The sequence below is a fragment of the Pipistrellus hanaki genome (assembly GCF_964339955.1).
Source record: "Pipistrellus hanaki genome assembly, chromosome: 1".
Lineage (NCBI taxonomy): Eukaryota > Metazoa > Chordata > Mammalia > Chiroptera > Vespertilionidae > Pipistrellus > Pipistrellus hanaki.
Window position 1 is genome coordinate 73,632,330 of NC_140503.1, and position 19,170 is coordinate 73,651,499.

Below are 19,170 nucleotides of genomic sequence, written 5' to 3' on the forward strand. Positions count from 1 at the left end.
AACCCGAGTCCTCAGTGATAGAACCCCCAGTGCCTTATCTCCATGCAACTAAGTCCATCAGGGTAATTTCTTTTGCTCGTGTCTGTTTAGGTCCTTCTCTATCCAGTGGACAATCAGAGTGGAGATATGTCTCCTGTTTTTAGAGCACTGATTTTCAAGCTTTTTATTCTCATGGCACATAAACTACTAAAATTCTGTGGTACACTAAAACATATATATTTTGTATATCTTACAAAAAATAGGTATACTTTTGATTGTTTTGCAAAATGCTGTTTGCTCCAAAGTGACTTAAAAAAATTAGGTGCCTATACTTGTAGTTAAGTACCTCTGGTACCAAGAATTAAACAATTAGACACTATATTACGCACCGTGACCAATAAATTCAATTCTATTGTATAACATATATTTATGGTTCCACAAAGGGCATTCATACCAGATGACTATTGTTGTGTTGGCTGTTGTAATTTTTTAAAATATAATTTTTATTGATTTTCGAGAGGAAAGAAGATAGAGAAATGAAACATTAATGATGAGAAAGAATCCTTGACTGGCTGCCTCCTGCATGCTCCACACTGGGGATGGAGCCTGATACCTAAGTTTGCTCCCTGACCAGGAATTGAACTGTGGCCTCTTGGTTCATAGGTCTATGCTCAGTCACTGAGCCACAACAGCTGGGCCGTTGTCATTTTTTAATTTGATGATCTAAGGGAAAATAGGTTAGTGCTCCTGACTAAATTGTCTGGTATTGCATGTTTTAAAAGTTCTTGTGGCACACTGGTTGAAAATCACTGCTTTAGAAAGAGCTGACCATCAGATGGGGGAGACAGAAACATCAGGGAGCAGAGTACTGAGTGGGAAGGGCCATGGTAGAGTGATGCACAGGGGAGGAACAGAGTATCCACCACCATCTACCAAATCTACATAGCAACCCATTCATCATCACAGTGTCCTCCCGAAGGGTTTTATTTACAAGCTAGAGACATGATGCATGCAATTTGTGCATTGAGGTTGGGGGGAGTTCCCTCAGCCCAGCTTGTACCCTCTCCAATCCGAGACTCCTTGGGGGATATCTGTCTCACAATCCTGGACCGCTGGCTCCTAATCACTCTCCCTGCTGGCCTGGTCATTCCTAAATGCCCCCCTCCTCCAACCACAGGACTGGTCACCCCAACTGCCCCTCTCTGCAGGCCTGGTCACCCCTAACTGTCTCCCCCTGCTGGCATAATTGCCCCCAACTGCCTCCCACCCCAGCCTAGTTGCCCCTCACTGCCACCCCTACTGGCCTGGTTGCCCCATGCAGCCTGCAAGTTCAGTTGTTCGGTTGTCCCTCACTAACCCCCTGCCAGCCTGGTCACCCCATGCAGCCTACTTGTTCAGTCATTTGGTTATTCCTCACTAAACCCCCTGCTGGCCTGGTCACCCCTTACTGCCCTCCCCTGCTGGCCTGGTTACCCCTAACTGCCCTCCTCTGCTGGCCTGGTCACCCCAAACTGTCCTCCCCTGCTTACTGGTTGCCCCCAACTACTCTCCCCTGCTGGCCTGATTGCCCATAACTACCCTCCCCTGCTGGCCATCTTGTGGTGGCCATCTTTGACTGCATGGGGGTGGCCATCTTGTGCAAGGGTGTGAGGATCAATTTGCTATTACATCTTTATTACATAGTACTAGAGGACCAATGCACAAAATTTATGCAAGGGGCTCGACCCTTGTAGCTGTGGTGGTTGCCTTGGCCCTCACAGCCCTGGCTTCATCCAGATTTTCCTCTAGGTCATTGGGCTCTCTGGTCTAATTAGCATAATATGCTTTTATTATTATAGATTAATGTTCATATAATATAAAATGATTAATTTTATAAAGCAGTAGTTTGATTTATAAAACAAGGAAAATTTGGAAAGTAAAAAAGAAAAATATCACTCATTTGCCCAACCCACCTCCCCCATAGAGTGTTACCATAAGACATGCATTTTAAGTACTTGGGATTATGTTATATATAAACTGTTATATTTATGTTATGTATACAAGACCACTTTCTTTTATCTTAACCCTATGCTGTAAGAATTTTCTCCATGTTTTAAAAAATCTATTATTCAATTCCACTGTAGCTTCTGCTTCCTAGTTATTAAAAATTTTAACATGCAGTTAACTTTTGAAGTTATTGGAAAAATTTAAAAACAATTTAATCATAGAGAAAATAATCAAAATGACCTGATTTCAGATTCTTCATTGATAATCATCTTTTCTGTATTGAGTTATGAACTAACACACTAGCATTTTACTCTAATGTATATCTGCATTTTAAAAAACTAAAAGAGGCCGAAGCCGGTTTGGCTCAGTGGTAGAGCGTCGGTCTGTGGACTGAAAGGTCCCAGGTTCGATTCCGGTCAAGGGCATGTACATTGGTTGCAGGCACATCCCCGGTAGGGGGTGTGCAAGAGGCAGCTGGTCGGTGTTTCTCTCTCATCGATGTTTCTAGCTCTCTATCTCTCTCCCTTCCTCTCTGTAAAAAATCAATAAAATATATTAAAAAAAAAAACTAAAAGAGAATTATGTTAAACTTAATATTATGTTTATTGAATATTAAGGTGAACTTCACATAACATAAAATTAACTATTTGAAAGTGTACAATTCAGTAGTATTTAAATGTCCAACTACCACCACTCTCTAGTGTCAAAGCTTTCTCATGACCCCAGCAGAACATTTTGTTTATATCCATGAAGTTGTGTGTACCCACAAATTAATTGGTACTTAATCACTTTCCATTCTCACTCTACCAGCAACACCCCACCCTGACCTCTGGCAGCTACTAGTCTCATTCCTATCTCTGATGGATTTGCATATTCTGGATATTTAATATGAAAGGGATCATGTAATATGTGAGTGTTGTGATTGGCTTCTTTCACTTAGCATGATGGCTTTGAGATTCATCCAAGCTGTCACACATATCAGTATTATTTTATGGCTAAATAGTATTCTTTGTGTTTGTGTGTATATATCCTAATTTATCTCTTTATCTTCAATAGATATTTGTTTGTTTCTAGACTTTTGGTATCTACTAGAACACTCTAATTTTTCCTATGGCCAGCTAGCAACAAAGAGCAAGGCTTGAATGTTGGGTTGGGGATAATTCAGTAAAACTCAGGAGTGAGCAAATGTCTGGGGCGATGAATAGAGAGGACTACAGAGAAAAGGGGAGGAGAAATGAGCTCGGGTGAAGACAGTGTGCTCATCCTCACCAATCTGGAGTGAGTATAACAAATCAATTGGTGCTGACTGTTTTTCTGGGCGGGAGAGAATTGGAATGGAGCCATGTTCTGAGTAGTGATGTTGCCTTTGATGTGACTTTGGATCACAACACCTACTCCCTCCAACCCCCATTCCCCACTTGAGGACCTTTATCTCCCCAGGAACTTTGCCCATCAAGGCCATTTCTTTCCCACAAAACATTTAGTTCCCTCAAGGCTTGAAGGTCATACCTCATCTTCTGGAGTGAATGGGTTCTTTGTCTTCCCATCTCACTCAGAGTGTGCAATTTCTTGCCATGTCTATATGTGATGTGACCAATGGTTTGTTTTGGGATAGGGAAGAGGGATGCTACTGAGTCATTTACCAGAACCTCTAATATATGACTGAAAACCTGGTGGGTCTTTCTTTCTGTCTATTTCTCAGTTCAGGGCAGATGTAGCAGTGTTGTGTTTGGAAAATCTAATTCACACCTACAGATGCTTGTGTTACAGCCCCATCTGTCCCTGAGTCTTGGTATGACATCTCCTAGTTATAGATATTCCCCTGCTGGTAAGTTCCTCTGTGTTTAACCAAATACCAGGAAGCCACACTGGAGCCAGATGTGAACAAAGCAGAAGAGCTGGAGCATTCCAGCCAGCCCTTCAGAATCTGCCCAGAACTCAGGCATTGCAGTGACCTCTGGGCCTCAGAGAGCCATTTACTAGTGGAGCTGTGGCAGGAGGATTTACTATGCTAGCAGATAAGTCAGAGGAAGAAGTAATAAGAGGTAGTTGAAGTTAATGAAGTAAGTAAACATACAACAGAGAGTTTTAGTAAAGCAAAGGTTATTTGAAAAGGCTAATAAAATTGACAAACGTCAGGAGAATACAATCAAGAAAAAAGAGAGAAGGTGCAAATATTTATTATGAGGAACTAATAAGGGAATAGGCCATTTAAAGCTAAGCCAAGAATATTATAAAAAACTTATACTAATACATTTAAAATTTAGTCAAAACAGAAACATCACTGATTAGCACCTATACAGGAAAAATTTGCAAACTTAGGTAGCACTAGAACCATCAATGAAATTGCATTAGCAATCCATAATTTTCCACACAGAGAACTGACCTTGATGGCTCTACTGTTAATTTCTACTGAAATTCAAAAAGGAAAACATTTCAGCTACAACGTCTTGCAGAAAAGAAAAAAAAGGAACACTGTTTCATTTTATAAGGCTGGTGTAACCTTGATTCAAACAACAGAATAAGAAAGGAAATTTACAGCCCAATCTCATGATAATTTATAATCACAGCCTACACAAAGTATCAACTGTCAAAATTAGCCCATCAATATAGGAAAAGTTAATACAATATGACCAAGTTAGGTTTATACTAAGGATGTAGATATCATTTTACTTTAGGAAGGTCAAGTAACATATTTTGCTACACAAATTGGAGAAAAATCTTATTATCTCAATAAGGGAGATGTAAGAGAGGAAACTTATCTCAATAAACATTTGTTAAAATTCAACATTCACTGGGGGGATAAGGACTCATATGTAAAACCTTAATCAATAAAGAAAAAAAATTCAACATTCACACATGATAACAAACATAACCTTTTGGCAGATCAAAAGGGGAAATAATATCCTTAATATAATAAACATTTCTGTATAACCCTGGCAGGGTTGCTCAGTTGATTAGAGTATTGACTCATACATCAAAGGGTGGTGGGTTCCATTCCTGGTCAGGACCCAAACCTAGGTTGAGGGTTCCATCTTCCCTAAAATCACAGAAGCAACTGCTAGGTGTTTCTCTCTCTCTCTTCCCTCACCCCATTCATCTCTCTCTAAAACCATTAACATACTAGTGGCCCAGTGCACAAAATTCATGCACAGAGGGGACGTGTCCCTCAGCCTGGTCTACGCTCTCTTTAATCTGGGACCCTTGGGTGGATGTCTGACTGCTTGGACATTTCTCTCACAATCTGGGACCACGGGCTCCTAACTGCTTGCCTACCTGCCTGATTGTCCCTTAACTGCCCCCTTGCCAGCCTGATTGACACCTAACTGCTCCTCTGCCAGCCTGATTGCCCCCAACTGACCTCCCCTGCTGTCTTGATCACCCCCAAGGCTTTTATTAGTATAGATATGACACTTCACAGAAAATTTCACCAGCCTTGCTTTACAATAAGGGCTTGAAGATTAAATCATTGGGGCCAGACACCAAGATTTCCCTTCTATGAATAGTTGGGGGAATAATTATCTTATCTTTAAGTTGCCCTGAAATTCAAATGAGATAGTGACTTAGAAAAGTGTAAAAGCAGCATATAAAGACAACTGTCTCTTTCATATACTAAAAAGACAATACAGTGGTAAAATGAAAACCCCATTCTTATTTTCCCCCTTTCTTACTTTACAACCTATATTTAAACTTTGAAATTTATAAAAATTTCAATTCTATTTTCATTTCTTTACATTCAATATTATTTTGTATCATGTTCAGGTTTTATATTAGTTACAGAATAGTGCTTAGACAATCATATACTTTACAAAGTTCCCCAATATTTCCAGTACCCACCTGGCAACATACCATCATTACAACACTATTGACTATATTCCCTCTCTAAGTGACAATGGGTTTGCAGGTTCCTTCCAGTCTTTCTTTTGTGTTGTTCATTTATTTTCTTTCTCACTTCTTCCCTCATTTTCCTTATATAGTATCTCAATTGGCCATCAAAGCTCAGTGAAGGCACTGGGACACGCTTAATCCATTTTACAGACCAGGAAACTGAGTTGGCTGTGGATCTTGACTCAGCACCCAGGGAGCCCTCAGAACCATGCTCTCTGGCCTTCCTAAGGGACAGCCGCTGGACAAACAGAACAAACCTTCCCATCAGGCTTCTGAGCCTCTTCTCAAGCACCTCTTCATGTGGATGCCCCATATTCTTTCCTCTCCCTGGTCCCCCGCCCACTTTCTTTACTGCTCCCCCCTTCTCCGGAATAGGTGGTCCGAGTGCACTTGCTTTTGGGCAGAGGGAGGAGCAGGAGTCACTGCCTCTGAAGTGCGAAGGCCACCTGGGTGAGGCCTGGTTAGCTGATTAGAACCTGTAGCTTCTCTGAATTGTGTGGTTCCATCAGGTACCCTGCAGTGTGGCACCCCTCCACTGAGGTGGTACCACCCCTCAATCTGCGCCTAAGGGCTGTGGTTCCTTGTCCTTCTGCCTGGGTGTCCTTTCATGCCCATTGATCCCCCACCAGGCCCACCAGCATCTTGGAGCCACTGCAGAACCTCTCTCTCTACAGGGGAGGCAGATCCCTGCCCTCAGGCCCCTGCCCCTGCCGGGGCCCCCTCCAGTGCACCTCACCTCTCCAGGTTTTTGCTTTGATCTATGGCATTGATGACAGCAAACCTGGTACCCAGAGGGGCACAGGGTCAGTTCTTTGCCCAGAATGTTAGAGTTTGCAGTAGCATTTGCAGATGTGACCCAGAGTCTGCTGGTGAAGGCAGCGGCTGTGTGGGGTGTCCTCATAGAGGGACAGAGATCAGTCAGGCCTCGTGTCTCTGTTAGGTATCCACCTTCACCTAGGTCATCTCCCTTCTTCTACATTCTGCCTCCATCCATTCCTCTCTACTGCAGTGCTTGCACTCCAGGCCCAAAAGCAAAGGACCAAGACCAAGAAAGACAAAGCCCAAAGTAAGTGCATCTTGCTCCCATATCCCATTCTCTGGATTCCCTCGCATACCTCCTCTCTGTGTCACATCTTGAATGGGCACCATCCGTACCAGCCACAAGGCCTCCAGGCAGCCTGGTAGAGACAGTCTCCATGAAGCTGTGGATCTGTGGCCAGAGGCCTAGCCTGGGTCTCAGCAACCCCATAGCCTACAATGGTCCCAGGGCCCTGTGGGCAGGGCTTGGCACTGCCGCTCTCGCCTCCCTGGGAGCGATAGTCCTGAGAGGCTGAGGGCTTGGCACCCATCTCCTGGCTGCTTGGTGCCTGTGTATACAAATTAACATGCCATCTTTGTTGGGTTAATTTGCATACTCACTTCTGTTTGGCTGATGGGTCATCACTGAGGTATGATCAATTTGTATCTTTCTCTTTTATTGGTGTAGATTCTCAGGTGAGGATTAAAAAAAAAAAGACTACATTAGCTACAAAAATTATTTAATGGAGCCCTCATCTAGAAAGAACACAACGTTTCCATGTTTTCCAGGAGAAAGTTAAAAATCCCTTCTTTCCACATGCCCTACACACAAACTGTGATACCTCTTGTGAAGCTTGTGTTTAGAAATGATCCAAAATGTGATCCTTTCAGGGACGTCTACACAAATGAAAGAGGGATGCCGAAACCGGTTTGGCTCAATGGATAGAGAGTCAGACTGTGGACTGAAAGGTCCCTGGTTCGATTCTGGTCAAGGGCATGCACCTTGGTTGTGGGCACATCCCCAGTAGGGGGTGTGCAAGAGACAGCCGATCGATGATTCTGTCTCATCGATGTTTCTAACTCTCTCTCCTTCTCTCTTTCTCTCTGTAAAAAAAATAAAATAAACAAACAAACAAATAAATAAATAAATAAAACTACAAATGAAAGAGGGAGGTGATGAGGAATAGATCCGAGGGGAATCCAGGGCTGGGCAGAGATGGAGAGGGTGTGCAGGTCTATGGGCACTTTTCTGCCTTTAATCCAAGGTCCCTGGACAAGGTCCTCTAACTCTGATGTCTGCCCTGTGTTTGGAGACCTAGGGTTCTCTTGTCCAGGGGAGATCATCAGGGCCCTGAGGCCAAGCTGCAGTTTTGCCCTGATAGGCTCTCCTGCAAATTGCTGTTCCATGGGGGGTCCAGGTGGGAGAGAGGTTGTTGTGATGACCCCTCACTGAACTGGACAGTGAAAAAGCTTTGTTTTCTTCCCCATGCTTTAGACAGAGTCAGACATTTATGGGGCCAGCATGGGGATAGCTGTTTGGGCTCAAAGGATCTATTAATTTTTTCGAAAAACTGAAAAGGAAGATGTTATTTTTGGATGTTACCTGTTAATAATTTCTTCTTGGTCCTCTCACTAGGAAAGGTTTTTGCCTTATCACTACTGTGCAGAGCTAAGTTCCAGGTCAACCCTAACCCTAACCCTAACCCTAACCCTAACCCTAACCCTAACCCTAACCCTAACCCTAACCCTAACCCCCCTTTTTGTTGGTAATCTCACATGAGGATATTTTTTTCTATTGATTTTCAGAGAGAGTGGAATGGAAGGAGGGAGGAAGTGTGTGTGTGTGTGTGTGTGTGTGTGAGAGAGAGAGAGAGAGAGAGACAGAGAGAGACAGAGAGAGACAGAGAGAGACAGAGAGAGACAGAGGAGTGAGGAGAGAAACATTGATGTGAGAGAGACACATTGATTGGTTGCCTCCTGCACCCATGCTGACAAGAAATGGGGGTTGACCTGCAACTCAAATACTGTCCTTACCTGCTCTTGACTGGGAATTGAACCCATGACCATTTGGTGCAGTGCAGACTTACTAACCACTCAGCACACAGGTCAGAGCTGCATTTCCCTTTTGAAAGTCCTGAAGGATATATTTCGTGATTTGAGAGAGAAAGAGGAATAGGAGGGAAGGAGGGAAGGAAGAAGGGGAAGGGAGATGGAGAGAGAGAGAAAGAGAGAGAGAGAGAGAGAGAGAGAGAGAGAGAGAGAGAGAGAGAGAGAGAGAGATGTGAAAGAAAAACATTGATCGATTGCCTCCCTTAAATGACCCTACTGGGGATTGAACCAGCAACTTACATATTTCCCCTGACCAGGAATCCAACCTACTAACATTTTGGTGTACCAGGCGATACTCCAACTAACTGAGCCACCTGCCGAGGCTCCAAATCCCATTTTTATGACTAAACAAGTTGGGCTTCTCTCTCTCTCTCTCTCTCTCTCTCTCTCTCTCTCTCTCTCTCTCTCTCTCTCTCTCTCTCTCTCTCCTCTTCTCTCTCTCTCTCTCTCTCTCTCTCTCTCTCTCTCTCTCTCTCTCTCTCTCTCTCTCTCTCTCTCTTCTAGTTGCCCCTTCATTGAGGGATAAGATGACAGCAGCCAAACAGCTATGATCTCCCATAATCCCACAGTTAAAATTCAGCCAATTCCCAAACATTCCCGCTTCTAAAACTCCACGAAATTCTGGATTTCCCATTTCCCAGATCCTATATACATTTAGATCTTGCTGGGTTTAGAGACACTTTTCTTCACAAGTACAACTCTCTCCTACTTAGCAAGCAATACATTCAGATTTGTGTCTCAGACACTGAATGCTCTCCCCTTCCTGTGACATTCCTCACAGTGGCTCTGGAGAAGTCCCATATGCTGAGTGACCAAACTTGCTGAGCCACTTGCCTTGTCTCTTAGCAACTTGCTGTGAAACAGTGGCCAACTGGGGTAATATCACTATTTTATGCACTGCGTCTGACCTTGACCCATTCTTTGTCCTCCATGTCACTGCCTGGGCTTGCACCTCCTAAACAAATCATTGCCACTGCAATCCTTGCTTCAGGCTCTGTTTCTATAGGAGTCAGAAAAGGCCAGAGCAGGGGAGTAGAATTTGGGATATTTTTCTTCTTTTATCTCAGGCTATAAGTTATGCTCAGAGAGTCATCTCAGAAATTAGAAACAAGATAAACTTCCTGGATATCTGTCCATTGAAACATTTTCTTCTCATAGTATTCTCTCCTGGCCTACCCTCAGTTTAATCAAGGTTTATGATGCCTTTTCTTCTTTTTAAGAATACTGTTTTTATATATTTTCTTGATTTTTTTATAGAGAGGAAGAGAGAGGGATAGAGAGTTAGAAACATCGATGAGAGAGAATCATCTGCCTCTTGCACACCCCCTACTGGAGATATGTGCCCGCAACCAAGGCACATGCCCTTGACCGGAATCGAACCTGGGACCTTTCAGTCCGCAGACCGATGCTCTATCCATTGTGACCCGCTCAGATCTCTAAGTCCTGGTGACTCTGAGTGCAGCTCTCTAGTGCGGGAGAGCTGACCCTTCCCTTTCTGCTTCAGCTGGATGCTAAGGACTAAACTTTAATGCTCAATTGACAGGGTCTCAGATCACAAGCTCAATCTCTTCTCTCTCTATTAAGTCCTCCTACTAGCATCGATTTTCCCTTACTTTGGATGCAATTTTCAAACTTCTTAGAGAAGCTGATGGAGAAGAAAATTATTCTTTTTTAAATCTATTTTATTGTTTAAAGTATTACACATAGTAGTACATATATCTCATTTCACTCCCCATTGACCTTCCCCCAGCCTTCCCTAACCCCTGTCACATGCCCTCATTCCATCCCCGCACCCCCAGTGTCTGTGTCCATTGGTTGTGCTTATATGCATGCATACAAGTCCTTTGGCTGATGCCTTTCCCTCTCTCCCCAAACTCCCCTGCCTTCCCATTGTAATTTCACAGTCTGTTTGATGCTTTACTGCCTCTTTATCTATCTTTTTGTTCATCAGGTAATAATGATCTTTATTTTCCATAAATGAGTGAGAACATGTGGTATTTTTCTTTCATTGCCTGGCTTATTTCACTTAGCATAATGCTCTCCACTTCCATTCATGCTGCTGCAATGGTAAGAATTCCTTCTTTTTTTTTTTTATGGCAGCATAGTATTCATTGTGTAGATGTAAAACAGTTTTCTAATCCACTCATCTGCTGATGGGCATTTAGGTTGTTTCCAAATCTTAGCTATGGCAAATTGTGCTCCTATGAATATAGGGGTGCATACATCCTTTCTGATTGGTGTTTCTAGTTTCTTGGGATATATTCCTAGGAGTGGGATTACTGGGTCAAATGGAAGTTCCATTTTCAGTTTTTTGAGGAAACTACATACTGTTCTCCACAGTGGTTGCATCAGTCTGCATTCCCACCAGCAGTGCATGAGGGTTCCTTTTTCTCTGCATCCTCGCCAGCACTTGTCACTTGTTGATTTGTTGATGATTGCCATTCTGACAGATGTGAGATAGTACCGCATTTCTTGGATAATTCACATATCTTGGATAATTAGTGACTTTGAGGATGTTTTCATTTGTCACTTGGCCTTCCTTCTGCCTTCTTTCAAAAAAATTTCTATTTAGGTCCGTTGGCCACATTTTTATTGGGTTGTTTATCTTCCTTTTGTTAAGTTGTATGAGTTCCTAGTAAATTTTTGAGATTAATAGTAAAACATTATCAGGGATAACAATGGCAAATATGTTCTCCCATGCAGTGGGATTTCTTGTTTTGTTGATGGTTTCTTTTGCTCTGTAGAAGCTTTTTATTTTGATGTAGTCCCATTTGTTTATTTTCTCTTTAGTTTCCATTGTCTTAGGAGTCGTATCAGTAAAGATATTGCTACATTCTTCTAAGATTTTTTATGGTTCTCCATTGTATGTTTAAGTCCTTTAGCCATTTTGAGTTTGTTTTTGTGTATGATGCAAGTTGGTGATCCAGTTTCATTTTTCTGCATGTATCTGACCAAATTTCCCAGCACCACTTATTGAAGAGACTGTCTTGACTCCATTGTATGCTCTTGCCTCCTTTGTCAAATATTAATTGAACATAATGGCTTGGGTCAATTTCTGGGTTCTCTGTTCTGTTCCATTGGTCTATATATCTATTCTTGTGCCAATACCAGGCAGTTTTGAGAACATGGCTTTGTCATACAGATTGATATCTGGTATTGTGATCCCCCAACTTTGTTCTTCTTTCTCAGGCTTGCTACAACTATTAGGAGTCTTTTTTTCATTCCAGATGAATTTTTGGAGAGTATGTTCTAGGTCTGTGAAATATTCTGTTAGTATCTTAATGGGGATAGCATTGAATCTATAGATTGCTTTGGGTAATATGGGCATTTTAATTATGTTGATTCTACCAATCCATGAACACAGTATGCTCTCTCATCTCTTAATGTCTTCCTCTACCTCTTTTTTCAAAGTCCTTAGTTTTCCAAGTATAGGTCTTTTACCTCCTTAGTTAAGTTTGTTCCTAGGTATCTTAATTTTTTCAGTGCAATAGAATATTTTTTAAATTTCTCTTTCTGTGAGTTTATTATGGTATATAAAAAGCCCTAGATTTCTTTGTATTAATTTTGTTTCCTGTTAGACTGTCAAATTCATTTATGAAGTCCAGTAGTTTTTTGGAATATTTGGGGTTTTCTATGTACAATATCATGCCATTTGTGAATAATGATAATTTTACTTCTTCTTTTCCAATTTGAATGTCTTCTTTATTGATTAAGGTATCTCATATTTGTCCTCAACCCCCACATTCTACTCCCCCACCCACCTCCACTCATGCCCCCAACCCTCTATTGTCCTTGACCACTGGTTAGGCTCATATGTGTGCACATAAGTCCTTTGGTTGATCTCTCCCTTTTGTCCCCACCCTCCCTTTGAGGTCCAACAGTCTGACCCATGGCTCCTTATCTCTGGGCCTATTCTTGTTCATCAGTCTATGTTGTTCATCATTTCCTCTAGATGAGTGAGATCATGTCCTCCTGGAAATACACATAAAGAATAAAAACTGAGACAAGCAATAATCGTTATGTTTAAAAGCATATGAGTCAGTCTGTAGTGAGCTTCTTTCTGGGCCACCAGTTCTTTTGAGACCCAATTTCAATGTCAAACAGTTCCTTATGTGTACATGTCAGCAATGATATTTCAGCTCTGGATGGTGGGCAAATGGTGGTAATGCAGGTCCAACCCTCTCTGGTTTGGTCCTGGGCACCCTGCAGCGATACACAGCTGCTGACTGCTATTACGGTAAGGTGTCATCAGCGACTTTCATCTCTGGACTGCTTCTCTTCTGTCTTCATGGTTGGAGCAGTCCTGTCAATTGCTCTCTGTTGCCAGAATCCACATTGTCTCAGAGTTGTTTTCTGAAAATATACAAACATATTCTCGACCAAAATTTAATAAAGAAATATTTTCTATAAATTTGACTTGGTATCCTTTTTCATTTTTTGCCCAAATGATTTTCCTTTGGCTTGTTTTGACACCATGTGTGTTTTTCATGGGTGTCTTGCTGATAGCATTACAATTAATTTTCTAACGTATAAATTTTCTAGATGTAATTTACTTTCAGGATATTTTTCCTTACATGATATTTTTTTACTTTCCCCCTTTTTTAATTTAAATATTAGGAAGCTTTTGAAAATTTTATAATGTAGTCTTGATAGCTTTTGAATTTTAATTTTTTGCACTATAATATGACTGCTGCTGAAACAGGTTTGGCTCAGTGGATAGAGCTTTGGCCTGCAGACCGAAGGGTCTTGGGTTTGATTCTGGTCAAGGGCATGTACCTTGGTTGTGGGCACATCCCCAGTAGGGAGTGTGCAAGAGACGGCTGGTCTTGATTCTTCTCTCATCGATGTTTCTAACTCTATATCCCTCTCTGATCCTCTCTGTAAAAAAATCAGTTATACATATATATAGTGTGACTACTTTAGGTTCATTTCCTGTTGTGAGATTTTATCCTGAGATGAACTATCAATAAAAATTTTATTAACACTTTAGGAACAGCTTTTTGTCAAGTGCAATTAGTTTTTCTAGGATATTCGCTTATTTCAATTAACCAATTTAAATTAGCCTGAAAATTTCTCTACTATTTTACTGACAAATTTATTACTCTAAAACAATCTTATTTTGCCATGTAAATATTAGGGCAAAGGATTATTTGCCTTCTTGAGTAGGCCCTGAGCATTCCTGGTGGTAGGCTGGATTTAGATATCAAAAACCCACTCCCCCACACCATGTTTACAAGACAACTCAAACAACTCTTGTAGTGCGAGGGCAGCTGCTATCAGCCAAGTGTCTGTCTTTTACCCGGGTCCCCATTTGAGCTGGGCATGGGAAGCTAAGCAGCCATGGGGGCAGGAGACCCCCTCAGCAGGGGTGAGACCCCCTTTTCAGGCCCCTGCAAAGTTGGGGGAGTGAGGGTCTGTGCTCCACCTCAGTTGACCCCCAAATTCTCTCCTGATGGCCCCTCTTCGACTGTGCCCGTCTTAGGTTGTTCCTTCCTTGAGGAATCTTACCTGTCACTGGCTAACCAGCCATTTTCTGGGGCCAAACAGGATGATGTGTGGTTCACTTCTGTCTCCTTGGTATCCAATGCCCTTGTGGCTTCCACATCCAGCTCCTGCCTTAGGATTCCCATGGCTGCTGGCGGGGCCCCAGCACTGATCACATTTCTTGGGGAACCCAGGTTTCTTCTCCAGGGAGGGCCTAGCTCGCCCCACTGGGTGAGAGACAGATCCATGGTACCAGTAATCATGAGGCTTCAACCTTGACATGAACAGAAAGCTCAGGCATCAGCTGTGGGCAATTGGATTGTGAGAAGAGGGTCCCTCTTGGCCAAAGGAGCAAGAAGGGCCAATATAGAATGCTCAGGTGCCTTCTCAGGAGGCCCTTTACACAATGGAAGGGATTAAATCCTTTCATGTCTCTTTTAAATTGCTACCAGACATTCAAAGAATTGGTTTGTAAGTTTGCTTGGGATAATTGTATATTATGCTTTTGTAATTTTAGAATATTAAGAGAAGTGTTACCTTTGTCTCCAAGCACCAAAAAGATGATTTTTTTATTGATCCCCAAGGGTTCCAGGTACTACTATAAGTAATCAGGATAACACATATCTGGGAAAAATTTTAATGACATTGTAGAATAATATTATGTAAGGATATTCTTTGTTCTAGGCCATGGCAATTCCATTTCATACTGGCTGTCCATTTCTTTTTCTATGGACCAGGTCTTAGTTACATTTCTGGACCTCTCCAAGGTGCTAGTACTGATAGTACTGACACCCTTTCTTTGGTGTCCACATAAGCCAGAAACTGCTCTTTAATTTTACACACAAAAGGGAAATGTTTTGATTTTTGTATCATACAAAAGGGAAGCTGGGTGGAGACCCCTATGTATTTACAGTTTCTTGCCTCTCCCATTGTCCTCCTGGATGACTAAGGTGTTTGGTATTATTGGTGACTACATTAGGTGGGCGATCAGCCCATGTAAGGAGTCTTACCTGCAAAGCGTCAGGAGCATAAGTCCAAAATACTTCTCTATTTGCCCCAGGTAATATTACCATACATCTGATGATTGCTAGCATGGCTAGACAGGCGTTCTCAGGCATGCTTGCGTTTCTGGTTACCTCACAATTTCTTCCCTGAGGTTATACGTTCTGATGGCATTTCTCTGTCTCTGGATATATATATATTTCTCCCCTCTCCCATCAGTTTATGTTATTCATTATATTTCACAAATTAGTGAGATCATGTGAATAGATGCTTTTTGATGACTTTTCAATTTCTTCCATAGTTATTAGCCTATTGAAATTTTTAGATTCTTCCTGATTGAGTTTTGGAAGGTTGTATTTTTCAAGAAATATGTCCATTTCCTCTATGTTTCCCAGTTTGCTGAAATCGAATTGTTCATAGTATTTTTCAACAATCCTTTGTATTTCTGTGGGGTTTATTGTTATTTCTTCTCTTTCATTTCTGATTTTGTTTATTTGGGTCCTGTCTCTTTGCTTCTTGATGAGCCTGGCTAGAGCTTCATCAATTTGTTTATCCTTTCAAAGAACCAGCTCTTAATTTTGTTGATTTTTTGTATTTTTTTTTTACATTTTTAAATTAAATTATTATCTGTGTACATATTTTAACATTGCCCCCCCATACATACCCTCCCTCCCCAGAGTTTTGTGTCCATTGGTTATACTTATATGCATGTATACAAGTCCTTCAGTTGATCTATTATCCCCCCAGATCTCCCTACCTTCCCCGTTGTAATTTGACAGTCTGCTTGTTGTTTTACTGTCTCTATATCTATCTTTTGGCTCATCAGTTTATAATGTTCTTTATTATCCATAATTGAGTGAGGCCATGTCGTGTTTCTCCTTCATTGACTGGCTTATTTCACTCAGTATGATGTTCTCCAATTCCATCCAGGTTGCTGCAAATGATGAGAATTCTTTTTTTTTAATGGCATTGTGGCATTTTTTATTCCATTGTGTAGATGTACCATAGTTTTTTGATCCAATCATCTGCTGAAGGGCACTTAGGCTGTTTCCAAATTCTAGCTATTGTAGATTGTGCTGCTATGAACATAGGGGTGCATATATTCTTTCTGATTGGTGTTTCTAGTTTCTTGGGATATAATCCTATGAGTGGCTCATTTATCTCTGCTCTGATCTTTATTATTTCCTTCCTTTTGCTTACACTGGGCTTTTTTTTTGTTGCTCTCTTTCTAACTCTTTGAATTATAAGGTTAGGTAATTTATTAGCGTTGTTTTTTTTTTTTTTTTTTTTTTTTTTTTTTCAGTAGGCTGTAGAGTTATAAACTTCCCTCTCAAGACTGCTTTTGTTGTGTCCCATAGATTTTGAATTATTGTGTTTTCATTGTTTTTTGTTGCCATGATGTTTTTTATTTTTTCTTTGATCTCTCTGGTAATCCAGTCATTGTTTAATAGCATGCTATTTAGTCTCCATGTGTCTGATTTTTTTGAATTGATTTATTGTAGTTGATTTCCAGTTTTTTGCCACTGTGATCTGAGAAGAAGCTTGATATGACTTCTATCTTCTTGAATTTGAAGAGACTTTGTCTGTTTTTGAAAATGACCCATGTGCACTTCAGAAGAATGTGTATTCTGTGGCTTTGGGGTGAAATGTTCTGAAGATGTCAATTAATTCCATCTGGTCTAGTGAGTCATTTAGGATTGATGTTTCTTTGCTGATTTTTTGTTTAGAGGATTTGTCCATTGGTGATGGTGTGGTATTAAAGTCCCTTGCTACGATTGTATACTTTCAATCTTTCCCTTAATATCCTCCAGAAGTTTTTAAAAAATGTTTTTGGGTGCTCCTGTATTAGGTGTGTATATATTTACCAGAGTTATTTCTTCTTGTTGGATTGCTCCCTTTAGTATTATGAAGTGGCCTCTCTTATTTCTTATTATGTCCTTCACTTAGAGATCTGATTTGTCAGATATAAGTATTGCTACCCCAGCTTTTTTTCATTTCCATTCACCTGAAAAACCTTTTTTCATTCCCTCACCCTCAGTCTGTGTGTGTGGTTTTTTTTTTTTTTTTCTGAGGTGTGTTTCCTGTAGACAGAAAATATATGGGTCATGTTTTCTTATCTACTAAGTAATCCTATGTTTTTTGATTGGGGTATTTAATCCATTTACATTTAAAGTTATTATTGATAGGTACTTGTTTGTTGTAATTTTCATTGTTTATCCTTGTGTTCCTTCTTCACTTCCTCCTTTCTTTCTTTCTTCACTTCCTCCTTTCTTTCTTTCTTCACTTCCTCCTTTCTTTCTTCACTTCCTCCTCTTTCTTTCTTTCTTTCTTTCTTTCTTTCTTTCTTTCTTTCTTTCTTTCTTTCTTTCTTTCTTTTCTTTCTTTCTTTATTTCTTCCTTCCTTCCTTCCTTCCTTCCTTCCTTCCTTCCTTCCTTCCTTCCTTCCTTCCTTCCTTTCTTTCTTCCTTCCTTCCTTCCTTCCTTCCTTCCTTCCTTCCTTTCTTTCTTTCTTTCTTTCTTTCTTTCTTTCTTTCTTTCTTTCTTTCTTTCTTTCTTTCTTTCTTTCTTTCTTTCTTTCTTTCTTTCTTTCTTTTCCCCAGCAGACTCTTTAGCATTTCTTGCATTGATGGTTTGGTGGTAATAAACTCCTTTAGTCCTTTTTTGGCTGTGAAGCTCCTGATTTCACCTTCAATTTTGATTGAGAGCCTTGCTAGGTACAGTGTTCTTGGATTCAGATCCTTCCTTTGTATGACCTTGTATATTTCATTCCATTCTCTTGTTATCTGATGTGTTTCTATTGAGAAATCAGTTGCTAGTCTGATGGGGGATCCTTTGTAGGTAACTTTCTGTGTCTCTCTGGCGCTTTGAAGATTCTTATTTTGTCTTTGGTGTTTGGCCATTTAATTATAATGTGCCTTGGCATCAGTCTTTTGAGTTCATGTTGTCTGGGACTCTGTGAGCTTCTTGGATTTGTGTGAGTTTTCTTTCCTATATTATGGAAGTTTTCTGTCATTATTTCTTAAAGCAGGTTTTCTATTCCTTGCTTAGTTTCCTCTCATTCTGGCACCCCTATTATGCAAATGTTGTTTTGTTTCATGTTGCCCAAAGTTCCCTTAGGCTCTCCTTATGTTTTTTAGTTATTTTTTTTTTCCCCTAGAAGCTGCTTTGCTTGGGTAATTTTTCCTACCTTGTCTTCTAGCTCACTTATGTGGTCCTCTGCTTCTTCTAGTCTACTTGTTGATGCTTTTTATTGAGTTTTTTTTTTTTATAGTAGTGATGTCATTTTTTATTTCTTTTTGGTCCTTCTTCATTTCCTCTTGTTTCATACACATATTGTTGAATCTGTTTTCCATTCTTTTCATCCACCTTTTTGACCATTTCTCTGAATTCTTTCTCTGACAGGTTACTTGCCTCCATTTTGTTTACTTCCTTTTCTGGTGATGCCTGTTTCCCCCCCCCCCCCCCCCCCCCCCCATATGTGGGCTGTTTCTTTGTCTCCCAATGATCTCTATTTTTTGGATGTCTGGTTATGTAGTTCTCTCTCTCCTGCATTGATTTAAAGCCACAAAATACAACACAACAAGGCTTAACACACAAGACACTGAACACAAATTTATTCACGATATTAAGAAGCCCAAATAAAGTTGACCACCAGAAAAAAGATAATTAGGGGATAAGAAAGAAAGAATAAGAGAAAAAAAACAAAAACAAAAAAAGAGTGTAAAAATGAAATTGGGAAAAGGATAAAAAAGTAAGAGAGAAAAGAAAGAGAAAAAAAGAGGGAAAGAACTATTTATATGAGGAGAAAACGCCAATAGAACAGCCACTAATCCCAATAAATGCCAGAAACAAAGACCTAGAAATTAATGCAAACTACAAACAACAACTAATATCAAGTGAGGTAAGAAAAAACAGAAGCAAGAA

At 40.6% G+C, this 19,170-nt stretch overlaps 1 protein-coding gene across 1 annotated transcript in view; it reads right to left on the bottom strand.

Moving 5' to 3' along the window:
* The window catches only part of LOC311610225 (mast cell protease 4-like), an 87,718-nt gene that overhangs the window by 62,135 nt on the left and 6,413 nt on the right, over window positions 1-19,170 (bottom strand). The gene's annotated exons all lie outside the window — the stretch shown is intronic.